General features: G+C 44.9%; 1 pseudogene; it reads left to right on the top strand.

Moving 5' to 3' along the window:
• Window positions 1-1491: 1491 nt before the first annotated feature.
• LOC111965981 (ankyrin repeat and KH domain-containing protein 1-like) overlaps window positions 1492-21387 on the top strand; it is a 68947-nt pseudogene continuing 49051 nt past the window's right edge.

The raw sequence follows: 21387 nt of genomic DNA, 5'->3' as shown, positions 1-21387 counted from the left end.
TTACTTTTAAACTCAGACAAAACAGAGAAGCTAGGTCTAGGTCCCAAGAAACAAAGAGATCTGCTTTTGGATCTGACTGATGATCTGGGGGTAGAAGCTATTGACCAGTCTGACAGTTTTTGCCATGATGCTCCTATACTGCCTGCATATTAGTGATGGAAGCGGGGAGAACAGGCCATGGCTTGGGTGGCTGAGGTAATTGATGATCTTCAGGGCCTTCCTGCACCTGGAGGGCAGGCAGTGTGCATCCAATGGTGCGTTCAGCTGAGCGTACCATCCTCTGTCGAGCCTTGCGGTCGGCAGTGGTGGAGTTGCCGTACCAGGCCATGATGAAGCCCGACAGTATACTCTCGATGGTACTCCTGTAGAACACTCCAAGGGCCCTCGTGGACAGGGCAAATTTCTTCAGCCTCTTGAGGTGAAGAGTCGCGCTGTCGTGCCTTCTTCACCATAGTGTCCGTGTGGTTTGACCATTTCAGCTCTTTGGAGATGTGTACCCAGAGGATCCTGATATTTTTCACCATCTCCACGGCGACCCCGTTGATGAGGAGGGGGGCTGGCCCAGCCTGATTCCTCCTGAAGTCCACAATCAGCTCCTTTGTGTCGCTGACGTTGAGGAACAGGTTGTTTACCTGGCACTACGCCGTCAGAGTGCCTACCTCCTTTCTGTAGGCTGTCTCGTCATTGTTGGTAATCAGGCCTACTACTGTCCCGTCGTCGTATGATGGAGTTGTAACTGTATGAGGCCACACAGTCGTGGACATACAGGGAGTACAGGAGGGGACTGAGGACACACCCTTGTGGGGCCCTGTGTTGGGGATCAGTGTGGAGGAGGTAATGTTGCCTAATTTCACCATGGAGACGGCTGATCAGGAAGTCCAGGACCCAGTTGCATAGGGAGTTCAGTCCCTTGGCTTTGTGGTGAGCTTAGAGAGCACTATGGTATTGAAGGCTGAACTGTAGTCAATGAACAGCATTCATTCCTCACATATGCATTCTTTTTGTCCAGGTAGGTGAGGGCAGTGTGCAGTGCAATGGCGATTGCTTCGTCTGTGGATCTGTCTGGCCGGTATGCGATTTGGGGAGGGAGGAGGTGATGTGGTCTTTGACTAGGCTCTCTGAGCACTTCATGATGATGGGAGTGAGTGCTACAGGTCGGTAGTCATTCAGTTCAGTTACTTTCCTTTTGATGTCCCTGTTTATGGCGTTCCAAATATCATGTTGACATGAAAGTCAATTATGGAATATTCCAGTTTATACCAATTTACTTTTAATACCAGTGAAATGCCAGGGCCAGTGAGGCCACAGCACGTCTTGACGTTCGTTCTCAGAGACTCGTGATATCGGTAAACCTAACGTGACGTCGCGTGCTTTCACTTGACAAGCACCGATATAAACCAATCATTGTCAGTCAATGTTTTACATTAGCCAATGGCGATTTCAGCATTTGTTTAGAGGCGGGGTTTCTGAGAAACGGTGCGCAGTGTGTTAGGTTGTTGGCTAGAAAGTTAGCTAATGGCTGGGGGAAAGAGATCCTCCTCAACCCTCGCTTTGGGAGAGTTTCAGGATTTCCTGAAGTAAAAACACCCGACTATTCCACAAGAGATACCCCTAAAGGAAGTTAAGGTCAACAATAAGAACGCTATTATACGTATTGTCAATATAAGTATGCAGGATGCAGTAGCCGGGACGAGAATGCTGACGGACGGCTTCGAGGACGAGATTGACTCGGTGACTCCTCGCACCCCAGCGGTAGGGATGGGGGTCGGAGGAACACCAGGAGTCGGACTCCGGGGCATAGGGATTGGTGTGGGCGGAAAGAAAGTACGATTGTTCGGCGAGCCAAGTGGGCCTCCTACAGACAGACTGGATTTCAAACTGGCTGCTGCTGCAGTACTTTCCTCTGGTCCCGGATCCAACAGCGACGAAGACGAGGTATCAGAGGTAACGTTTGCTAAATATGCTAGTTAGCCAGCTAACGTTAGTTAGCAAACGTTCATCTCCTTGCCTAGCCAGCTAGCTAGCTGTCCACAGCCACCCCCTCCTAGGCTGACGAAATAACCTAAAACACAACTACGAATTTGCGCGAAACATGTCTCCAGCAAACTCAATTTCTCATGGGTTGTCAGACAAGGAGAATAGTGCAAGACACCGACATAATTGCACGATAATCGATGGAATGTTTTATTTATGCGGCGTAGGCTGTGACCACGGCCTAGTTCGGGTGGAAGCGTTCATGCCATCGACAGTATTAGCTAGCTAACTTTAGCTAGCTAGTAAGTTAGCAATCGTCTCACAGCACAGACACATTCTCGACTTCGCACACTGTACACATTGGTGGGAGAGCACGTATTCACACACGGCCAGAACAAGCAAGGGCTGTCAATCTTGCCAATATTGAAACTAGCTACCATTTTATCGTAATGGTGCAATTACGTCACCTTTCTAAAGTGTATATACATTTTAAATCCGACTGTCCTTTAATTCCTCAACACACGTTTTAGACAGTTAGCTAGCTAACGTTAACTGTCCTAACTAGTTGTGTGAGGGATCATCGGGCTGTCATAAATAACAGAATGATCAGATGATATTTGTCTCAGCCTCGCGAGGCAGTGCCAACTCTATATCACTGTCCTGCGTTGTTACAACTCATACCAGTCCCTTTTCAGAGTTGTGGCCAACTTTCCATGTGTTGGCAGGCTCACAGGACACCATAGTTGAGGTTGAAACACGTCTGTTGAGCTGATATCGCGAACTACAACATAGAACAGGAGATCGTGGTTTGTGTGACTGTCATCTTTTAATGATGATGACAACATAACGGGTTCAACTCTACAATCGTTCTTATGTGGACTGGTTCCCAGACACTGTTTGCCCTAACCACCAACCAATCAACATCCATTTCCAGGTCAGGTGAAGGTGTGACTTTTGAAGACACAGCAGTGGGGCCCTACCATACTCTACTCTGCCCTACTCTACTCTGCCCTACTCTAACCTACCCTACTCTAAACTACCATACCCTGCCCTACTCTAACCTACACTACTCTAACCTGTTTGTGGATTTGTGGTGGCCAACCATGATACTATCAAGTTGGTTGTGTGACTGACACATTGCTACCTGTCTGGCTATTCTGTCCACTTCCTACATGGGCTACAAAGGCACCATGCCTGCCTTGTCATTCTAACTGTTGAAATGTAATTAGGCTTGCATGGCGTGATGTGACAGTATAGAATCCCATTCTAGGAACAGTCTAGGATCATGTTTTCCTGGAAACCCGACTTTGCAATTTAATTCCACGTCGGGCAAAAATGAGTGTTTGGATCAAGAAAGCGTTCTCTCACAATGTTGAATAAAACTACATTTTAAACACTACCGGTTGTTACTGCTGTTCCTTTTGACGGTAGGAATGTGAGACAATCTATCCACAGGAAAGTATAATTAAATCACCTTATCAAGGCTCTGGTAGTGCATGGAGACTTCTATCACATGAAGCATGGGCAGAACCTTGTCAATCCTGCACGAGCTCTGCAAGAATGCATGCTTTTTCACATTGTGCCCATGCTTCAGGTCATCCATCTGAACGCACTACCAGCTCTTTGAAAAGTTTATGTAATTATACTTTCCTGTGGATACAATGCATCTCATTCCTACCTGCGAAAGGACCAACCACACAGACAACCGTCTGCTTGACATAGAATTCAATGCAATCGGGTTTCCAGGCAAGGGTCATGTGTAATGCATGTTGGAACTGTCAGCCCAGACAATAACCTGATAGTGGCTCAGGGCTAGGGGGCCCAAACCCAGATGATACTGGAAAACCAATCCACTAATAAGTTACCCATATATTTCAACAAAGGATTTTATTTGTTAATGAGGCGTTGACATTTTCTTCTGTCATTTTACAAGTCTGTCTCTCATAACATGTGCACCTACAGAGAGCACTTTCACACATCATGGTGTTGATGGAAGCTGTGGAGCCTGGCATGTTAACATGTTGCAGACACTACCTGACCATACCATCAGTAGACCGTGAGCATTACGTCTGGAATGGATGTTAAGTTATGTTTCATTTGGAGCATGGTTCCAGTGATAGGAGACGAGAGCAGGCAGCTATGGCTCTCGTGTCTGTAAGGAATTAGTTGAGGCTGAATGTACAGTGTATGTCTTGATACCTTTCATGTTTTGTGGCCTCTAAAGGAATGTATTTTTTTTTTTTACATTTACATTTGTCATTTAGCAAGACGCTCTTATCCAGAGTGACTTAAAGAAGCAATTAGGGTTAAGTGCCTTGCACAAGAGCACATTGACATATTTTTCACCTAGTTGGCTCTGGGATTCGAACCAGCGCTCTTTCGGTTACAATGCTCTTAACCACTAGACTACCTGGCACCCCTCCATGAGGATCTGGCTGAAAGGGAGGTATTGTTGTGAAACGTTAGCCTAGTGGAGAGCTCACTCCTGTGGGCTACAGCTGAACTCTGAGCTCCAGGATTAAGCAGATGCCTTTCCAGGCCTTTCCAGCTCTCCGGATGCCACACAGTGGTGGGAACTGTAGTTCATTGATGGGCAGGACTGATGACAATTGTTGTTTGTTGGTCCTCTTGGAACTACATCCCCCAAAGGTCATTTGGTTCTGCATTCCAAGTGTATCGCTACATTCCTTCACACAGACTGTTACCAAGTCTGTCTGTGGACTCCCAGTAGCTGAGTTAGCTCAGTCAACTCTTTTTATTTTGAATGATGTTTGACAGTTGCAGGTGGCACATTGTTTTCATGACATATCTTAGCATCCTGTACTACTAGGAATGTGAACATTTTGTCACAATTATTTAAATGTTTTAGTGAATTTGAAACTGTTTTACCTATTGTCTGAAGTTTTACCACGTAATTCATGCTCTTTGAATATTGCTAGTGTTGAATTCACAGTATGTATTCCCTCATTTTATCTGCACTTCCTCATAAGCACTTGCATCACTTTCCTCATCTTTGCCAAGCAATGTTAGTAAACAGGACCTTAGTTTGGAACTGGGACAGGTTAGTCGTAATGTTGTTGGGTACACAGACAGACATAAGTCCCTCTCTCTGGCCCTGACCTTGGGAAGCGCCAGTCCCAGCATGGAGCTGCGCGAGGGGGCCCGTGCTGTATGTACTGAATTTGCTGCATGCTGTTTTCCTCGTCAATGCTGGTGTGTTGTTGTGTTAAAGGGTCAGCTATGGGGCCTCCCAAGTGGTGCAGCGCTCTAAGACACTGCAGTGCTAGCTGTGTCACTACAGATCCTGGTTCGATCCCAGGCTGTGTCGCAGCCGGCCGCGACCGGGAGACCCATGAGGCGGCACATAATTGGCCCAGCCTCGTCTGGGTTAGGGGAGGGTTTGGCCGGCCGGCCGGCATGTCCTTGTCCCATCGCGCTCTAGCGACTCCTGTGGCGGGCCGGGCGTGTGCACGCTGACATTGTCACCAGGTGTACAGTGTTTCTTCTGACACATTGGTGCGGCAGGCTTCCTGGTTAAGCTAAATGGGGCGGATCCCCGAGCCGACAAGGTATAAATCTGTTCTGCCCCTGAACAAGGCAGTTAACCCACTGTTCCCTGGTAGGCCGTCATTGTAAATGATAATTTGTTCTTAACTGACTTGCCTAAAGGTAAATAAATAATCCTACTGAATGGCTCCTGCTGTTTGGTGTCATTGTATGTGCTTGCTATTCATCAACATTGTGAGGCCTTTATATTAAAACCTTCACCTAATTGCAATAGGTCTTTCAGATTGGCTTCCAGTTCTTGGAGGGCATGAGGGTGTCTCGGACCGTACAATAGCAAGGCGGTGTGTAGCCTGATTGAGCTGCGCTTGCAAAGTACAGCATCCTTTCCCATTCTCCATTAGTTTAGGGCTCATAGTCAAAGTAAACTATTTTTAAAGAAAGCATCATCCAATTACCTCTTTCTCTCCCGCGACACTGCCAGGCCTTTATGTTCAGAAAAGTAAGCTTGAAATGTGTCTTTCTTCTGAAAAGTTCGTTGCTGCTGTGTTTCCTTCTCTATATATATAGAAATTAAAGTTTAATTAGCCTAATGATAGCCTACCTTAATTATATTATTATATATTATATAAGCCTAGACATGCAAAGTCGTGGATATAATAAGCCTGTTCAGACATGCAAAGTCGTGGATATAATAAGCCTGTTCAGACATGTAAAGTCATGGATATAATAAGCCTGTTCAGACATGTAAAGTCATGGATATAATAAGCCTGTTCAGACATGTAAAGTCATGGATATAGTAAGCGGGGGGGGGGCGGGGGGGGGGGGGGGGGGGGGGGGGGGGGGGGGGGGGGGGGGGGGGGGGGGGGGGGGGGGGGGGGGGGGGGGGGGGGTGTTTCAGACATGTAAAGTCATGAATATAATAAGCCTGTTCAGACAATGTAAAAGTCATGGATATAATAAGCCTGTTTCGAGACATGTAATAATGTCCATGTAAGATATATAATAAGCTAATCAGACATGTTTCCTACGTTTAATACAGGCCTAAACCAAGCGTGTTAATAATTAAAAATAATTTGTCATATGAACAAAACATTAATTAGGATGGCTTTTCAATATTCTAACAGGGTAGATCATGGAACTAAATTTTAAAACGCTTTTTATAGGCAGTATGGTTGACCCAAATTAGTTGTTTGTTTGATCGATAGGCTGTTGGTTGACCAAATATTTTTTTTACTCAAGCAGTAGTTTAAATTTAAAATATAATGTCACACAACAGTGCATTCGGAAAGTATTCAGACCTTTGACTTTTTCCAGATTTATGTTACGACCTTATTCTAAAATAGATTAAATTGTTTTCCCCTCATCAATCTACACACAATACCCCATAATGACGAAAAAAACAGGTTTTTTAGAAATGTTTGCAAATGTAAATATTCAGACCCTTTACTCAGTACTTTGTTGAAGCACCTTTCGCAGCGATTACAGCGGTGAATTTTATTGGGTATGATGCTACAAGCGTGGCACACTTGTATTTGCGTTCATCCACCTCTGCCTGCTCGCCTCCCTACCTCTGAGGAAGTACAGTTCCGCTCAGCCCAGTCAAACTGTTTGCTGCTCTGGCACCCCAAATGGTGGAACAAACTCCTCACGACGCCAGGTCAGCGGAGTCAATCACCACCTTCCGGAGACACCTGAGAACCCAACCTCTTTAAGAACACCTGGACTAGGATATAAAGTAATCCTTCTAACCCCCCCCCCCCCCCCTTTTAAAGAGTTAGATGCACTATTGTAAAGTGGTTGTTCCACTGGATATCATAAGGTGAATGCACAATTTGTAAGTCGCTCTGGATAAGAGCGTCTGCTAAATGACTTAAATGTAAATGTATTTTGGGGAGTTTCTCCCATTCTTCCTGCAGATCCTCTCAAGCTCTGTCAGGTTAGATGGGGAGCGTTGCTGCACAAGCTATTTTCAGGTCTCTCCAGAGATGTTAGATCAGGTTCAAGTCCGGGATCTGGCTGGGCCACTCAAGGACATTCAGAGACTTGTCCCGAAGCCACTCCTGCGTTGTCTTGGCTGTGTGCTTTGGGTCGTTGTCCTGTTGGAAGGTGAACCTTCGTCCCAGTCTGACGTCCTGAACATGTTTTCATCAAGGATCTCTCTGTTCTTTGCTTCGTTCATCTTTCCCTCGATCCTGACAAGTCTCCCAGTTCCTGCTGCTGAAAAACATCCCCACAGCATAATGCTGCCACCACCATGCTTCACCATAGGGATGGTGCCAATTTTCCTCCAGATGTGGCGCTTGGCATTCAGGACAACGAGTTCAATCTTGGTTTGATTGGTCTGAGAGTCTTTAGGTGCCTTTTGGCAAACTCCAAGCGGGCTGTCATGAGCCTTTTACTGAGGAGTGGCTTCCGTCTTAAATTATTTTAGTTTTTTTTTTAGAATACGGCTGTAACGTAACAAAATGTGGAAAAAGGGAAGTGGTCTGAATACTTTCCAAATGCACTATATATGTGTCCATTTGGGGATCTGATAGTATTTCTGATTTAGCTTCACGTTCCACTAATGAGCTGTGTATCCTCTCAAAGTAATGTTTTCTTCAACTCAAACAGCAAGCAAATGTCTGTTTTTACATCCACTGAGAATGACAATAGTTCGTTCCTCAATGTATTTGAAAAATCTTTCCAGCCCTCTCCCTTTCGATAACCACTCAGTGCGAAAGGTAAAAAAATGTAATGCTCTGATCCAGTGGAAACGTCATAAAATAGGCTTCTTATCCATTGTGCAAATAGCCTACAGCTGTGTCTGTCCTGAGCTCGCTGGCAGCCAGGAAACTGAGGGCCCAGAATATTTTATACAGTGTTGCAAGTTTGCCAGCAGGAGCTTCAGGCTGGACCCAACTTAATACTTGATGCAATGTTTCAAGTTCGTTGCAGACAGGCCATGCTATGTCGACATGATTTATAGGATATTTATCAGGATATTTTCTTCCTGCAGGCTGCAATGTTTTTATTTGTTGGCTTTATTGGCATTTTTTACAAGATGTTATTATAAATAAAAATGGGAATATGAAAACCGTAACTGGCAGGCAGATCGGTAGAAATGGTAAGATATAAATTGGCGTTCCACATGAGAAAGGTTGCCTTCTTGTGTAGTCTATTACTGTCAGATGTGAAATCCAGGAGGAGAAGGATGGTCAGGTGTTTATTTTTTTCTTCTTCTGGTTATCTTGATCTCCGGCTCCCTCGAGTCATTTGTGGCTTAATTCATGAAATAGTGCGCTTATGGCATCAGACAAGCTCAATGAATATACACTACCATTCAAAAGTTTGGGGTCACTTAGAAATGTCCTTGTTTTTGAAAGAAAAGCACATTTATTTTGTCCATTTTAAAATAACATGAAATTGATCAGAAATACAGTAGACGTTGTAAATGACTATTGTAGCTGGAAATAGCTGATTAAAAAAATGTTTTTATGGAATATCAACATGTGTACAGAGGCCGGTTATCAGCAACCATCACTCCTGTGTTCCAATGGCACGTTGTGTTAGCTAATCCAAGTTTATCGTTTTAAAAGGCTAATTGATCATTAGAAAACCCTTTTGTAATTGTTAGCACAGCTGAAAACTGTTCTGATTAAAGAAGCAGTAAAACTGGACTTCTTTGACTAGTTGAGTATCTGGAGCATCAGCATTTGTGGGTTCAAGTACAGGCTCAAAATGGCCAGAAACAAAGACCTTTCTTTCGAAACTTGTCAGTCTATTCTTGTTCTGAGAAATTAAAGCTATTCCATGTGAGAAATTGCCAAGAAACTGAAGATCTTGTACAAGGCTGTGTACTACTCCCTTCACAGAACAGCGCAAACTGGTTCTAACCAAAATGGAAAGAGGAGTGGCCCCGGTGCACAACTGAGCAAGAGGATAAGTACATTAGATTGTTTCTCAAACTAGACAGATGCCTCAAGTCCTCAACTGGCACCTTCATTAAATGGTAGCCGCAAAACACCAGCCTCAACAGTGAAGGTTGTTTTTCCCCATCTTAATCTTTTCTTTTTATTGGCCAGTCTGAGATGTGGCTTTTTCTTTGTAACTCTGCCTAGGTCAACATCCCGGAGTCGCCTCTTCACTTTTGAGGCTGGTGTTTTGCGGCTACTATTTAATGAAGCTGCCAGTAGTGACGCAAAACTTTTCAATGGTAGTATGTGTGAATACCTTTTTTAAATAATATATATATATATTAGTTGATTTAATTAAAACATATGGCGTGTCTATATATGGAAAAGGATGTTTAAACATTTTGACCAAACGCACAAAGCACTAGCCACTAGGCTACCTGCCACCCCACACGTGTTCTGCGGTTGTGAGGGCGGTTGGACATACTGCCAAATAATCAAATATTAAGTTTGAGGCGGGTTATGGTATAGAAATGAACATTCTATTCCCTGGCAACAGCTCTGGTGGTCATTCCTGCAGTCAGCATGCCAATTGTACACTCCCTCAACTTGAGAAATCTGTGGCATTGTGTTGCGTGACACAACTGCACATTTTAGTGGCATTTTATTATCCCCAGCACAAGGTACACCTGTGTATTGAACATGCTGTTTAATCCGCTTCTTGATATGCCACACTTGTCAGCTGGATGGATCATCTCGGTGAAGGAGAAATGCTCACTAACATGGATGTAAACACATTTGTGCACATAATTTGAGACATTTCTGCAATCTTTCATTTCAGCTCAAGAAACATGGCACCAACACTTTACATGTTGCGTTCATGGTTTTTGTTTAGTATAATTGCATTCTAAACTGACGATTTATAATTAGTTGATTGTTGGAGTCATATGTTAGCTGGGACAAAAGTGTGCCGCTAATCAGGCCTCTGAGGACAGGAGTTGTCCATCCCTGATCTAAAGCGCGTCACAGCACAGTGTATGAATACCTTTTTTAAATAATTTTTATTTGTGTTTCTTTTTCCTCAAATAAGGCTCAGTGGTTTATGTATCTGAAGCTTTGGCTTGGCGGAATGTCATTGAGGCCTTTGGGCCAATGTGAATGTTGAAGCCTTGGCTACAGGTGGAGGGAGGGACTCTGCCCTTAAGAGACACCTGGGTGTGTACAGAATGCCTAATGTCTAGGTCAACAAGTGGAAAAACCAACGCAGGCCTGAGACCTACATATTGGACAGGGACTCCTTGAGAAATGACAGAGGGAGGTTTTGTTTTCACTGTCCCTGCCTGCCTTCTAGCTGTCCCATAGTTCATGCGAACCCTACAGCTGTACCTCTGGGCTTGGTGGGCCACGTAATGGACATGTCCTTTTCCTGGTCAGGTCACACGTTCAGGAAAAACTTGAGGCTCGGACTAAAGCCTTCCGCATGCTTCGGTTCGGCTGCCGAGTGCCAGAGTAGATGACGGATCCTTTATACCCGCGACACGCCACGGCCAATACCATTCAGCTGCAGTTGGTTATCTGAGCCACATGTTTTTACTCACTCATGAAGAGGTGGTGTGTTGGAGCAAAACATCCAGTCATGTAAATAAGAGTGGAGATGTGCAGGACACCAGTCAACCTGAAGACCTGTGCTCGTTTACATTACATGACTCCAGTCATAGTTGTTGATGGACAGAGTTGAATAAGACCTATGGATACAGATTTTTAATCAATATAATATTACACATTTTGGGGGTCGGCTGCAGATCAAGATGCAACATCAAGTGAGATTTCCCCTTCTGCTGTTATGTGCTTTTATATGTTATGCATTGCTTACACTTGTCTCTCTCCCTCTTCTTCTTACCCCAGGTGGAGTCATTTATCTTGGACCAGGAGGACTTGGAGAACCCCATCATGAAGACAGCCTCGGAGCTGCTTTTGTCCAGCGCCACAGACGGAGTGGACCTCCGCACTGTTGACCCAGAGACACAGGCCCGCCTCGAGGCCCTGCTAGAGGCTGCAGGTACGTGCTCTAAACCCTCACCTCTAACCCTACCCCTCACCTAGACACGGGCCCTCGCGGCCCTGCTAGAGGCTGCCGGTACGTGCTCTAATCCCTCACCTCTAACCCTACCCCTCAACCTAGACACGGGCCCTCGAGGCCCTGCTAGAGGCTGCCGGTATGCTCTAATCCCTCACCTCTAACCCCACCCTACCCCTCACCTAGACACGGGCCCTCGAGGCCCTGCTAGAGGCTGCGGTACGCGCTCTAATCCTCACCTCTAACCCTAGCCCTCACCTAGACACGGGCCCTCGCGGCCCTGCTAGAGGCTGCAGGTACGCGCTCTAATCCCTCACCTCTAACCCCACCCCTCACCTAGACACGGGCCCTCGCGGCCCTGCTAGAGGCTGCCGGACGCGCTCTAATCCCTCACCTCTAACCCTACCCCTCACCTAGACACGGGCCCTCGCGGCCCTGCTAGAGGCTGCCGGTACGCGCTCTAATCCCTCACCTCTAACCCTACCCCTCACCTAGACACGGGCCTCGCGGCGCCTGCTAGAGGCTGCGGTACGCGCTCTAATCCCTCACCTCTAACCCCACCCCTCACCTAGACACGGGCCCTCGCGGCCCTGCTAGAGGCTGCCGGTAACGGCTCTAATCCCTCACCTCTAACCCTACCCCTCACCTAGACACGGCCCTCGCGGCCCTGCTAGAGGCTGCCGGTACACGCTCTAATCCCTCACCTCTAACCCTACCCCTCACCTAGACACGGGCCCTCGCGGCCCTGCTAGAGGCTGCCGGTACGCGCTCTAAACCCTCACCCAGACACGGGCCCACCTTCAAGGCCCTGCTAGAGACTGCAGGTATGACACTGAATCCATCACTGGGCCCTAACCCTGGCTGCTGTCGTTCAGAACCCAGCTGTGCCTGATCCCACGGTTCAGCCCTTTCCCTAACCTTCCTCTATTTAATTAAACTCAATTCAAACTCATCTCACCCTAGGACTTCGGCCTAGTACCCCCATCCAAACCAATTCCATCCAACCCTACTTGACCTGAAAGGACCCCACCAGCAACCCCCCCATTCTACCCTACCAGACCCCAACCTTCCCCATCTAGTACCTCCCCCAAACCTGCCACCTTGTCTTGCTGTCTGTTGCAGTTCTGCTTGATTTGTTGAAGTGAACCTGTGGTTATCGAACACCGCATAGCTTTCACCCATCATCTGACCATCACTGATTGCTTTAGGGGAAGGAAGGAGGCATTTCAAACAGGGGAACGTCAGCCTGATGGAAAGCCAGGAAGAGATATGTCCGTGTTTCTAATGTCAACGTGTGTGTGTGTGTGTGTGCACGCATAGCCTACATGTGTCCGGCTCTTCAGTGTTGTAGTGTTAGAGCAGGTGCTTATGGGTAAACATTATCTGTGTGTGTTATATGGACCAGGGTGTTTTTCTAGGTTTTACAGTAACACAGTATTCAAGAATGTAAATCTTACTGCAAAAATATTTTTGGTTCTGCATAAATATCAACAGAAAATGCGAATGACAGGAAAACGTCAAAATGTTGTCTTCACTCTCTCACACACAGGATGCATCCAAAATGGCACCCTATTCCCTATCCCAGAGGCCTATGGGTCTTAATCAAAAGTAGTGCACTATATAGGGAATAGGCTGTCATTTCGGACAGTTTCTGTGCTGCCTTAATGATTTATTTCACCTTTATTTAATCAAGTCAATTGAGAACCTATTCTCATTTACAATGACGACCTGGCCAAGAGGTTCAACGTAGAACTGAACACACAATACCACTAAACATATAACACACTATATACAGAGAAAAGGTTCATCAAACATATCATTTAAAAAAATTACATGTTTACACCCCTTTTACTTTTTCCACATGTTACAGCCTGAATTTAAAATAGATTAACATGTGGAATTCTGTTTCACTGATCTATACATATTACCCCACCGTGTCAAAGTGGAATTTTGTTTATAGAACATTTGAGAAATGACTAATAATTGAAAAGCTGAAATGTCTTGAGTGAATAAGTATTTAAAACCCCTTTGTTATGACAAGCCTCTATGTTCAGGAGTAAAAATGTGCTTAATAACAAGTCATAAATTGCGTAGACTCAGTCCCTGTTCAATAATAGTGGTTAACATGATTTTTGAATGTCTACCCCACAAATACAATTATCTGTAAGGAGAGGAAGGAAACTGCTCAGATTTCACCATGAGGCCAATGTTGATTTTAAAACAGTTACAGCGTTGAATGGCTGTGATATGAGAGCTTATTAGAATGGATGAACATTGTAGTTACTCCACAATACTAACCTAAATGATAGTGGAAATATGGTAGCCTGTACAGAATAAAACATATTCTAAAACCATGCATCCTGTTTACACGGCACTTAACTAATACTGCAAAACATGTGGCCAAGAAATGAACTTTTTGTCCTAAATTACAAAGCGTTATGTTCAAGGGGTATGAATACTTTCTGAAAGCACTGTAGCTGTCGGATAGTTTTATTTATATAGAGATCTCAGAATTGCAGTGTAACTACCTAACATTTTGTCTCTGTTACGGGGTGAAAAGTTTTCATGGGCACAAATCCAAAATAATAAATGTGAATGCAAAATGTTTGCATTTTTTTATGTACAGTATCAGTCAAGAGTTTGGACAGCTACTCATTCCATGGTTTTTCTCTTACAATTTTCTACATTGTAGAATAATAGCGAAGACAAACTATGAAATACCACATACGGAATCATGTAGTATCTCAGTGTAAAACAAATCAAAATATATTTTATATTTGAGATTCTTCATAGTAGCCACTTCCTAGAGCTGGCTGCCCGGTCAAACTGAGTAATCGGGGGAGAAGGGCCTTTGTCAGGGAGGTGACCAAGAACCCGATGGTCACTCTGACAGAGCTCCAGAGTTCCTCTGTGGAGATGGGAGAACCTTCCAGAAGGACAACCATCTCTGCAGCACTCCACCAATCAGGCCTTTATGGTTGAATGGCCAGACGGAAGCCACTCTTCAGTAAAAGGCACATGACACTCCGCTTGGAGTTAGAGGACTCTGACAATGAGAAACAAAATTCTCTGGTCTGATAAAACCAAGATTGAACTTGTCTGTCGGCCCTGCATTAAAGACCGTAAATGGATAAAGAAAATTGTGATAAATAAAAACATATACCAATTTAATTACCCAAAAATATGCCATATGAATTGGAAAATAGTTGATATTTTCCATGTACCTATTCCATGGTTTATGAATTGACACGCAAAACAATGCCGGATTCAAAACTTAAATTACAGGTGTGCCAAGCTTGTAGCTTCATACCCAAGAAGACTCGAGGCTGTAATCACTGCCACACGTGCTTCAACAAAGTACTGAGTAAAGGGTCTGAAAACATATGGAAATGTCGTATTTAAGTTTTTTTATTTTATACATTTGTACATTTTCTACAAACAGGTTTTATTTGTAATTATGGGGTGTTGTGTTCAGATTGAGGGGGAAAAAAATAACTTTGTTAATTTTAGAATAAGGCTGTAACGTAACAAATTGTGGAAAAAGTAAAGGTCTGAATTCTTTCCGAATGCACTATATATAGTTACTTTAATACTTCATTTGTAAGTTTGAGAACATAGATACATTGTGTGTAAGATGGCGCAGAAGCCAGAAGTTTTTCGTGCCCCCAACTGATTGTTTATTTCCGTTGTTTGTATAATTATTATAATTTTTTTTTAACGTTGCCGCTACCGTCTCTTATGACCCAAAATAACTTCTAGACATCAGGACTGCGATTACTTACCACGGACTAGCAGAATCCTTTTTCTTCTCAACTCTGACGAGGCGGAGGATATACGGCTCCCTCCCCCGACCCCAGTGATCTGCGTGAAGAGGCGGAGAAAGGGAGGCCGGAGGGCGGGCTACCTTCTGAGGAGTTGGAGGCGCTCGAATAAACCCCCACTCCCCTCAATTCTGCTTGCTAACATGTAACCTTTGGACAATAAAATGGATGAGTTATTGGGAAGATTAAACTACCAACGGGACATTAAAAACTGTAGTATCTTATGCTTCACAGAGTCGTGGCTGAACGACGACACTCAACATACAGCAGGCTGGTTATACGATGTACTGGCAGGACAGAACAGCGGCGTCTGGTAAGACCAGGGGTGGCGGTCTATGTATTTTTGTAAACAACTGCTGGTGCACGATATCTAAGTTTCTCATGATAAGCTGCCGAGAGTTTATCTATATTCTTTGTAGCTGTTTACATACCGCCACAGTCACTAAGACAGCATTGAAAAAGCTGTATTCCGCCATAAGCAAACAAGAAAACGCTCACCCAGAGGCGGTGCTCCTAGTAGCCGGGGACTTTAATGCAGGGAAACTTAAATCCGTTTTACGAAATTTCTATCAGCATGTTAAATGTGCAACCAGAGGGAAAATAACTCTGGATCACCTGTACTCCACACACATACAAAGCTATCCCTCGCCCTCCATTTGACAAATCTGACCATAATTCCATTCTCCTGATTCCTGCTTATAAGCAAAAATTTAAGCAGGAAGCACCAGTGACTAGATCAATTTAAAAAAGTGGTCAGATGAAGCAGATGCTAAACTACAGGACGGTTCTGCTAGCACAGACTGGAATATGTTCTGGGATTCCTCCACTGGCATTGAGGAGTACACCACATCTGTCATTGGCTTCATCAATAAGTGCATTGAGGAAGTCGTCCCCACAGTGACCGTACGTACATACCCCAACCAGAAGCCATGGATTACAGGCAGCATCCACACTGAGCTAATGGCTAGAGCTGCCGCTTTCAAGGAGCGGGACTCTAACCCGGAAGCTTATAAGAAATCCCGCTATGCCCTCCGACGAACGATCAAGTAGTCAAAGCTTCAATACAGGACTAAGATCAAGTCGTACTACACCGGCTCTGACGCTCGGCGGATGTGGCAGGGCCTGCAAACTATTACAGACTACAAAGGGAAGCACAGCCGAGAGCTGCCCAGTGACACGAGCGTACCAGACGAGCTAATCTACTTCTATGATCGCTTCGAGGCAAGTAACACTGAAACAGGCATGAGAGCACCAGCTGTAACGAAAGATTGTGATCACACACTCCGCAGACGATGTAAGACCTTTAAACAGGTTAATAGTCAAAAGCTGCAGGGCCAGACGGATTACCAGGACGTGTACTCAGAGCATGTGCAGACCAGCTGGCAAGTGTCTTCACTGACATTTTCAACCTCTCCCTGTCCAAGTCTGAAATACCAACATGTTTTAAGCAGACCACCATAGTGCCTGTGCCCAAGAACACTAAGGTAACCTGCCTAAATGACTTCTGACCTGTAACACTGACGTCTGTAACCATGAAGTTCTTTGAAAGGCTGGTCATGGCTCACAACAACACCATCCCATAAACCCTAGACCCACTCCAATTTGCATACCGCCCCAACAGATCCACAGATGATGCAGTCTCTATTGCACTCCACACTGCCCTTCCCACCTGGACAAAAGGAACACCTATGTGAGAATGCTATTCATTGACCACAGCTCAGTATTCAAAACCATAGTGCCTTAAAGCTCATCAATAAGCTAAAGACCCTGGGACCAAACACCTCCCTCTGCAACTAGATTCTGGACTTCCTGACGGACCGCCCCCAGGTAGTAAGGGGTGGTAACAACACATCCGCCACGCTGGGCCTCAACACAGGGGCCCCTCAGGGGTGCGTGCTCAGTCCCCTTCTGCACTCCCTGTTCACTCATGACTGCACGGCCACGCACGACTCCAACACATCATTACATTTGCAGATGACACAAGTGGTAGGCCTGATCGCCGACGACAACGAGACCGACTATAGGGAGGAGGTCAGAAACCCGGCCGTGTGGTGCCAGAACAACAACCTCTCCCTCAACATGATCAAGACAAAGGAGATTATTGTGGACTACAGGAAAAAGAGGACCGAGCACGCCCCATTCTCATCGACAGGGCTGCAGTGGAGCAGGTTGATAGCTTCAAGTTCCTTGGTGTTCACATCACCAACAAACTAACATGGTCCAAGCACACCAAGACAGTCGTAAAGCGGGCACGACAAAACCTATTCCCCCTCAGGAGACTGAAAAGATTTGGCATGGATCCTCAGATCCTCAAAAGGTTCTACCTCTGCACCATCGAGAGCATCCTGACTGGTTGCATCACCACCTGGTATGGTACTGCTCGGCATCTGACTGTAAGGCACTACAGCGGGTATTGCGTACGGCCAGTACATTACTGGGGCCAAGCTTCCTGCCATCAAGGACCTCTATATCAGGCTGTGTCAGAGGAAGGCCCTAAAAATTGTCAGACTCCAGCCACCCTAGTCATACACTGTTCTCTCTGCTACCAAGCGGTACCGGAGCACCAAGTCTTGGTCCAAGAGGCTTCTTAACAGCTTCTACCCTCAAGCCATAAGACTCCTGAACATCTAGTCAAATGGCTACCCAGACTATTCACATTGCCTCCCCTCCACACCACTGCCACTCTCTGTTGTCATCTATGCCTAGTCTCTTTAATAACTCTACCTACATGTACATACTACGTCAACTAACCGATGCCCCCGCACATTGACTCTGTACCGGAACCCCCTTGTATATATTTTTCTTTTTCACAGCTACTCTTTAATTACTTGTTACTTTTATATTTTTTTTCTATCCGTATTTTTTGAAACGGCAATGTTGGTTAGTGGCTCGTAAGTAAGCATTTCACTTTAAGGTCTACACCTGTTGTATTCTGCGCATCTGACCAATAAAATGTTTGATTTGACATTGACAGCAATACAACATCCCCAGTCCTTTGTCCCCCCCCCCCCCCAACCACCCCACACCAAGGCGTCATACAAAAAAAATTATGACAGAAATTAAATACACAAGAGAAAATTCAATTGATAAAATAGGTGTTAAGGTAACAACGGAATCCTATTTGCACAGTGTAGCCACTGACAAAGGACATAACTGCCTATGCTGAAAATAACTAGACTTTTTTCACTAGCAGCGCAAACACCGTCTGGCCTATGACCGTGTCCCCCAGTACTGTCCCCGGGGACCAGAGGTGGCACATCACTGCCCCCGCATCCAACGCACTCAACTCCAGTCAGAAGTTTGGTGATGATTTGGTCAATTGAATCAAGTGTGCAGGGACTAGGGCAAGTACAAAGATGGCCCCCACAGGGCCAGGAGAAACCGGTCCCTACAGTGGATGAAGAGAACAGCAAGGCAACAGTGCGTGGATGACACTATTAAATGTAATTAAACGGGTATCACAGTAACAATGGAATTCTATTAACAGATCACAGCCACTTACACAGGACATGACTGCCTATACTGAAATGTTAGCACTAAAGTATGTGGAAGATGGCATCTCTACATAGTTATTCACTACTCTAGAAGTGAAACAAATGCTACTGGATTCACCTGGTGGGTGGTAAAACATTAATACTGCTGGATTCACCTGGTGGGTGGTAAAACATTAAATACTTGCCAGGATTCACCTGGTAGGTGGTAAAACACTTCATACTGCTGATTCACCTGGTGGGTGGTAAAACATTCATACTGCTGGATTCACCTGGTGGGTGGTAAAACATATACTGCTGGTTCACCTGGTGGGTGGTAAATATTCATACTGCTGGATTCACCTGGTGGGTGGTAAACATTCATACTGCTGGATTCACCTGGTGGGTGGTAAAACATTCATACTGCTGGATTCACCTGGTGTGGTGGTAAAACATTCATACTGCTGGATTCACCTGGTGGGTGGTAAAACATTCATACTGCGGATTCACCTGGTGGGTGGTAAACATTCATACTTGCCGGATTCACCTGGTGGTGGTAAAACTTCTGATGGCTTCTAACCGAAAGTCACATCTTGATCGATACTGTCATTAATGTGGTTCTTCAATAATTATGCAAAGTACTTGTTGGATGCGCATTTGGTGTCCGTCTGATTTGATTACTCTGATATTTTCATACATCTGATCCAGGAAGGGATTTTCCAAGTGACAGTCAAGTGAGGAGCAGCTGTTGTGATGGCCACATGCAATGCCAAACAGCCAGGTGCTGGAGTAATGTCCAGAATATTATGGTGTCTCGTTCCTTAAGTTGGTGGAAGACGGTTGTGCCTGGATCCACGTTGGATGAATATCTCTAGCTATTTGAGGTTGATCGTCTTGTCTGCTTGATTTAAGCAGGGTCTCGTTAGATTCAAGAGAAAGCATCAAGGTGACGTGTCATGTCTTTGTGCCTCGGATTGGACACCAAGTCTGCTGTGCGCAATTGTGTCGGATAGACTATTGCGCAACACCAACACTTGCTGTTAATTATTCTGCGTATAATGACAAATGACGTAGCCTAATGGCCTAATACACGCTAGGCTAGCTGGCCCCTAACGAGAAACATTAACAATGGATTAGAGCAGAAATACCACAACAGGCGCAAAAATTGGAAAACACATCAGACTGAATGATCAGCAGGTGTATATTGATCAGGTAATAGGTTTTGAAGGAGTGGTGTCAGACTGAATGATCAGCAGGTGTAAATTGATCAGGTAATATGTTTTGAAGGAGTGTGGTGGGATGAATGATCAGCAGGTGTATATTGATCAGGTAATATGTTTTGAAGGAGTGTGGTGGGATGAATGTGTAAAGTTTTGATGGTCTTTTGCAGCTCATTCCAGTCGTTGGCGGCAGAACACTGGAATGACTGACAGGAATAACCAGCTCTACATCTAGCAGAGAGCAGGTTGCTGTTGCTAGGGGAGATGCTGAGGTACAGGGGTCTAGTGTCGCGTATGTAAACAGAGCCAGTTGACCAGGCTGTAAAGGTCACAGGCTGTAAAGGTCACAGTGATGAGTGTTGAAGGGGGCACAGGTAACAAAGCGGATGGCAGTGTGGTAAAGTACATCTAGTTTGAGGGAGGTTTTGGGGCCTTTAAACCACATTTCCCTTGTCCAGGATTGTCAGTATGTTCATTGTTCCAAGGCTGTGCTTGGCAGGGTGGGTGGATGTAACTACCCTGGAGGTGGGTATGGAATGACAGTGACCAGTACAGCTGTATACCAGGATATTTATAGGTGTCGACATTAATGCTGAGCCCGTTTAGTCGACCAAGATTTATTTTGTTGAGCAGCTGCAAAAAAATAAATAATAATACTCATTGTGTCTTACCTGTCTGAGTGGACTAATCCGTTGTGGAGGCTGTGGGAATGGTACAGTCCATCACTAAGTTATGTGCTACTGAAATTGTATATGGTTATATTACGTAGGCACAAGGGTGCCACACTAATACAAATATTGCCTTACAACTGATGCACTTCCTCCCGCGTTGGATAGAGGTCGCTGTCCACAGTTCTGAAATGGTGTCCTTTCCTAGACCATGTTGCTATGTGCAAAGTTAAGCAGCATATTGGTGTAGAGAACTGCTGTGGAGGCAGCAGCAGCAGAATGAGGAGAAAACAGCCCGTGACTTAAGTGAGGAGAGAGGAAACCAACTTAAAGGGAAGTCTATAATCAATGGCCTAACTGTTAAATGTGCCTGGCTTTATAAATATTCCATATATATCTACAGAAATAAGACAAATCCTGCTTCTGTTGCCTGTTTGAGTGTTTGTTTAATAGAGTACTGATTCAGTGAGCACCAACTACAACATGTTGGATATTTTTGTTTTACCAAGTCAGTTGTTTTTAATATTTTCTCTGCTCTGATAAGGGATGTACACGTTTTTGTTCCACTGGAACAGCCTCTCAGGTATAATTTATTTACTGTTTACACTTCCAGATTGTCAAATTCTATTTGTAAAAATAACCCTCCATCTCCTTATTGCTATGATCATCAAATCAAGTTTATTTTATATAGCCCTTCGTACATCAGCTAATATCTCGAAGTGCTGTACAGAAACCCAGCCTAAAACCCCAAACAGCA

This window comes from Salvelinus sp. IW2-2015, linkage group LG6.2, assembly GCF_002910315.2.
Source record: "Salvelinus sp. IW2-2015 linkage group LG6.2, ASM291031v2, whole genome shotgun sequence".
NCBI classification, from domain to species: domain Eukaryota; kingdom Metazoa; phylum Chordata; class Actinopteri; order Salmoniformes; family Salmonidae; genus Salvelinus; species Salvelinus sp. IW2-2015.
The sequence above is the reverse complement of the archived record's forward strand: the minus strand, read 5'-3'. Positions and strand labels throughout refer to the sequence as shown.